Here is a 7,751-nt window from a genome sequence, read left to right as displayed (position 1 = left end):
ACCCACCACCCATCACTCACTAACCACCTCTGCACCCATCACAAACCACCCCACCAGCCATCACTAACCACCTCACCACCCATCTCCCACTCACCACCTCACCACCCATCATTAACCACCCCACCACCCATCACTAACCACCTCACCACCCATCACTCACTAACCACCTCACCACTCATCACTAACCACTCCACCACCCATCACTCACTAACCACCCCACCACACATCACTCACTAACCACCCCACCACCCATCACTCACTAACCACCCCACCGCCCATCACTAACCACCCCACCACCCATCACTCACTAACCACCCCACCACACATCACTCACTAACCACCTCACCACCCATCACTCACTAACCACCTCACCACCCATCACTCACTAACCACACCACCACCCATCACTCACTAAAAACCCCACCACCCATCATTAACCACCCCACCCCACCACCCATCACTCACTAACCACCTCACGACCCATCACTAACCACCCCACCACCCATCACAAACCACCCCATCACCCATCACTCACAAACCACCCCACCACCCATCACTCACTAACCACCCCGCTACGCATCACTCACTAACCACCTCACCACCCATCACTCACTACCCACCCACCACCCATCACTCACTATATACACCTCACCACCCATCACTCACTAACCACCCCACCACTCATCACTAACCACCTCACCACCCATCACTCACTAACCACAGCACCCATCACTCACTAACCACCCTACCACCCATCACTCACTAACCACCTCACCACCCATCAGGGTGGTGAGGTGGTTAGCGAGTGACTCACTAACCACCCACCACCCATCACTCACTAACCACCTCACCACCCATCACTCACTAAAAACCCCACCACCCATCATTAACCACCCCACCCCACCACCCATCACTCACTAACCACCTCACGACCCATCACTAACCACCCCACCACCCATCACTAACCACCCCATCACCCATCACTCACAAACCACCCCACCACCCATCACTCACTAACCACCCCGCTACGCATCACTCACTAACCACCTCACCACCCATCACTCACTACCCACCCACCACCCATCACTCACTATACACCTCACCACCCATCACTCACTAACCACCCCACCACTCATCACTAACCACCTCACCACCCATCACTCACTAACCACAGCACCCATCACTCACTAACCACCCTACCACCCATCACTCACTAACCACCTCACCACCCATCACTAACCACCCACCACCCATCACTCACTAACCACCTCACCACCCATCACTCACTAAAAACCCCACCACCCATCATTAACCACCCCACCCCACCACCCATCACTCACTAACCACCTCACGACCCATCACTAACCACCCCATCACCCATCACTAACCACCTCACCACCCATCACCCACTAACCACCTCACCACCCATCACTAACCACCCCACCAACCATCACTCCCTAACCACCCACCAGCCATCACTCACTAACCACCTCACCACCCATCACTCATTAACCACCCCACCACCCATCACTAACCACCCCACTACCCATCACTCACTAACCACCTCACCACCCATCACTCATTAACCACCCCACCACCCATCACTAACCACCCCACTACCCATCACTCACTAACCACCTCACCACCCATCACTAACCACCCCACCACCCATCACTCGCTAACCACCCCACCAACCACCACTCACTAACCACCCACCACCCATCACTCACTAACCACCTCAGCACCCATCACAAACCACCCCACCACCCATCACTAACCACCTCACCACCCATCACTCACTAACCACCTCACCACTCATCACTAACCACTCCACCACCCATCACTCACTAACCACCCCACCACCCATCACTCACTAACCACCCCATCACCCATCACTCACAAACCACCCCACCACCCATCACTCACTAACCACCCTGCTACGCATCACTCACTAACCACCTCACCACCCATCACTCACTACCCACCCACCACCCATCACTCACTATACACCTCACCACCCATCACTCACTAACCACCCCACCACTCATCACTAACCACCTCACCACCCATCACTCACTAACCACAGCACCCATCACTCACTAACCACCCCACCACCCATCACTCACTAACCACCTCACCACCCATCACTAACCACCCCACCACCCATCACTAACCACCTCACCACCCATCACTCACTAACCACTCCACCACCCATCACTAACCACCCCACCACCCATCACTAACCACCTCACCACCCATCACTCACTAACCACCACACCACCCATCACAAACCACCCCACCACCCATCAATCACTAACCACCCCACCACCCATCACTAACCACCCCACCACCCATCACAAACCACCTCACCACCCATCACTCACTAACCACCCCACCACCCATCAATAACCAACCCACCACCCATCACTAACCACCTCACCACCCATCACTCACTAACCACTCCACCACCCATCACTAACCACCCCACCACCCATCACTAACCACCTCACCACCCATCACTCACTAACCACCACACCACCCATCACAAACCACCCCACCACCCATCAATCACTAACCACCCCACCACCCGTCACTAACCACCCCACCACCCATCACAAACCACCTCACCACCCATCACTCACTAACCACCCCACCACCCATCAATAACCAACCCACCACCCATCACTAACCACCTCACCACCCATCACTCACTAACCACCTCACCACCCATCACTAACCACCCCACCACCCATCACTCACTAACGACCCCACCACCCACCACCCCTCACTAACCACCACACCACCCATCACTAACCACCCACCACCCGTCACTCACTAACCACTTCACCACTCACCACTCATCACTAACCACCCCACCACCCATCACTAACCACCCACCACCCATCACTCACTAACCACCTCACCACCCATCACTAACCACCCCACCACCCATGACTCACTAACCACCCCACCACCCATCACTAACCACCTCACCACCCATGACTCACTAACAACCCCACCATCCATCACTAACCACCCATCACTAACCACCCCACCACCCATCACTCACTAACCACCCCACCAACCATCACTCACTAACCACCCACCACCCATCACTCACTAATCACCTCACCACCCATCACTCACTGACCACCCCACCACCCATCATTAACCACCCCACCACCCATCACTCACTAACCACCTCACATCCCATCACTAACCACCCCACCACCCATCACTCGCTAACCACCCCACCAACCACCACTCACTAACCACCCACCACCCATCACTCACTAACCACCTCTGCACCCATCACAAACCACCCCACCACCCATCACTAACCACCTCACCACCCATCTCCCACTCACCACCTCACCACCCATCATTAACCACCCCACCACCCATCACTAACCACCTCACCACCCATCACTCACTAACCACCTCACCACTCATCACTAACCACTCCACCACCCATCACTCACTAACCACCCCACCACACATCACTCACTAACCACCCCACCACCCATCACTCACTAACCACCCCACCACCCATCACTAACCACCCCACCACCCATCACTCACTAACCACCCCACCACACATCACTCACTAACCACCTCACTACCCATCACTCACTAACCACCTCACCACCCATCACTCACTAACCACACCACCAACCATCACTCACTAACCACCCACCACCCATCACTCACTAACCACCTCACCACCCATCACTCACTAAAAACCCCACCACCCATCATTAACCACCCCACCCCACCACCCATCACTCACTAACCACCTCACGACCCATCACTAACCACCCCACCACCCATCACTAACCACCCCATCACCCATCACTCACAAACCACCCCACCACCCATCACTCACTAACCACCCCGCTACGCATCTCTCACTAACCACCTCACCACCCATCACTCACTACCCACCCACCACCCATCACTCACTATACACCTCACCACCCATCACTCACTAACCACCCCACCACTCATCACTAACCACCTCACCACCCATCACTCACTAACCACAGCACCCATCACTCACTAACCACCCTACCACCCATCACTCACTAACCACCTCACCACCCATCACTAACCACCCACCACCCATCACTCACTAACCACCTCACCACCCATCACTCACTAAAAACCCCACCACCCATCATTAACCACCCCACCCCACCACCCATCACTCACTAACCACCTCACGACCCATCACTAACCACCCCATCACCCATCACTAACCACCTCACCACCCATCACCCACTAACCACCTCACCACCCATCACTAACCACCCCACCACCCATCACTAACCACCCCACCACCCATCACTAACCACCTCACCACCCATCACTCACTAACCACCTCACCACCCATCACTAACCACTCCACCACCCATCACTCAATAACCACCCCACCAACCATCACTCCCTAATCACCCACCAGCCATCACTCACTAACCACCTCACCACCCATCACTCAATAACCACCCCACCACCCATCACTAACTACCCCACTACCCATCGCTCACTAACCACCTCACCACCCATCACTAACCACCCCACCACCCATCACTCGCTAACCACCCCACCAACCACCACTCACTAACCACCCACCACCCATCACTCACTAACCACCTCAGCACCCATCACAAACCACCCCACCACCCATCACTAACCACCTCACCACCCATCTCCCACTCACCACCTCACCACCCATCATTAACCACCCCACCACCCATCACTAACCACCTCACCACCCATCACTCACTAACCACCTCACCACTCATCACTAACCACTCCACCACCCTTCACTCACTAACCACCCCACCACCCATCACTCACTAACCACCCCATCACCCATCACTCACAAACCACCCCACCACCCATCACTCACTAACCACCCTGCTACGCATCACTCACTAACCACCTCACCACCCATCACTCACTACCCACCCACCACCCATCACTCACTATACACCTCACCACCCATCACTCACTAACCACCCCACCACTCATCACTAACCACCTCACCACCCATCACTCACTAACCACAGCACCCATCACTCACTAACCACCCTACCACCCATCACTCACTAACCACCTCACCACCCATCACTAACCACCCCGCCACCCATCACTAACCACCTCACCACCCATCACTCACTAACCACTCCACCACCCATCACTAACCACCCCACCACCCATGACTCACTAACCTCCCCACCACCCATCACTAACCACCTCACCACCCATGACTCACTAACAACCCCACCATCCATCACTAACCACCCATCACTAACCACCCCACCACCCATCACTCACTAACCACCCCACCAACCATCACTCACTAACCACCCACCACCCATCACTCACTAATCACCTCACCACCCATCACTCACTGACCACCCCACCACCCATCATTAACCACCCCACCACCCATCACTCACTAACCACCTCACATCCCATCACTAACCACCCCACCACCCATCACTCGCTAACCACCCCACCAACCACCACTCACTAACCACCCACCACCCATCACTCACTAACCACCTCTGCACCCATCACAAACCACCCCACCACCCATCACTAACCACCTCACCACCCATCTCCCAATCACCACCTCACCACCCATCATTAACCACCCCACCACCCATCACTAACCACCTCACCACCCATCACTCACTAACCACCTCACCACTCATCACTAACCACTCCACCACCCATCACTCACTAACCACCCCACCACACATCACTCACTAACCACCCCACCACCCATCACTCACTAACCACCCCACCACCCATCACTAACCACCCCACCACCCATCACTCACTAACCACCCCACCACACATCACTCACTAACCACCTCACCACCCATCACTCACTAACCACCTCACCACCCATCACTCACTAACCACACCACCAACCATCACTCACTAACCACCCACCACCCATCACTCACTAACCACCTCACCACCCATCACTCACTAAAAACCCCACCACCCATCATTAACCACCCCACCCCACCACCCATCACTCACTAACCACCTCACGACCCATCACTAACCACCCCACCACCCATCACTAACCACCCCATCACCCATCACTCACAAACCACCCCACCACCCATCACTCACTAACCACCCCGCTACGCATCTCTCACTAACCACCTCACCACCCATCACTCACTACCCACCCACCACCCATCACTCACTATACACCTCACCACCCATCACTCACTAACCACCCCACCACTCATCAATAACCACCTCACCACCCATCACTCACTAACCACAGCACCCATCACTCACTAACCACCCTACCACCCATCACTCACTAACCACCTCACCACCCATCACTAACCACCCACCACCCATCACTCACTAACCACCTCACCACCCATCACTCACTAAAAACCCCACCACCCATCATTAACCACCCCACCCCACCACCCATCACTCACTAACCACCTCACGACCCATCACTAACCACCCCATCACCCATCACTAACCACCTCACCACCCATCACCCACTAACCACCTCACCACCCATCACTAACCACCCCACCACCCATCACTAACCACCCCACCACCCATCACTAACCACCTCACCACCCATCACTCACTAACCACCTCACCACCCATCACTAACCACTCCACCACCCATCACTCAATAACCACCCCACCAACCATCACTCCCTAATCACCCACCAGCCATCACTCACTAACCACCTCACCACCCATCACTCAATAACCACCCCACCACCCATCACTAACCACCCCACTACCCATCGCTCACTAACCACCTCACCACCCATCACTAACCACCCCACCACCCATCACTCGCTAACCACCCCACCAACCACCACTCACTAACCACCCACCACCCATCACTCACTAACCACCTCAGCACCCATCACAAACCACCCCACCACCCATCACTAACCACCTCACCACCCATCTCCCACTCACCACCTCACCACCCATCATTAACCACCCCACCACCCATCACTAACCACCTCACCACCCATCACTCACTAACCACCTCACCACTCATCACTAACCACTCCACCACCCTTCACTCACTAACCACCCCACCACCCATCACTCACTAACCACCCCATCACCCATCACTCACAAACCACCCCACCACCCATCACTCACTAACCACCCCGCTACGCATCACTCACTAACCACCTCACCACCCATCACTCACTACCCACCCACCACCCATCACTCACTATACACCTCACCACCCATCACTCACTAACCACCCCACCACTCATCACTAACCACCTCACCACCCATCACTCACTAACCACAGCACCCATCACTCACTAACCACCCTACCACCCATCACTCACTAACCACCTCACCACCCATCACTAACCACCCCGCCACCCATCACTAACCACCTCACCACCCATCACTCACTAACCACTCCACCACCCATCACTAACCACCCCACCACCCATCACTAACCACCTCACCACCCATCACTCACTAACCACCACACCACCCATCACAAACCACCCCACCACCCATCAATCACTAACCACCCCACCACCCATCACTAACCACCCCACCACCCATCACAAACCACCTCACCACCCATCACTCACTAACCACCCCACCACCCATCAATAACCAACCCACCACCCATCACTAACCACCTCACCACCCATCACTCACTAACCACCTCACCATCCATCACTAACCACCCCACCACCCAT

The sequence above is a fragment of the Procambarus clarkii genome, unplaced genomic scaffold (genome assembly GCF_040958095.1).
Source record: "Procambarus clarkii isolate CNS0578487 unplaced genomic scaffold, FALCON_Pclarkii_2.0 HiC_scaffold_110, whole genome shotgun sequence".
Lineage (NCBI taxonomy): Eukaryota > Metazoa > Arthropoda > Malacostraca > Decapoda > Cambaridae > Procambarus > Procambarus clarkii.
Note: the sequence above shows the minus strand (reverse complement) of the source record.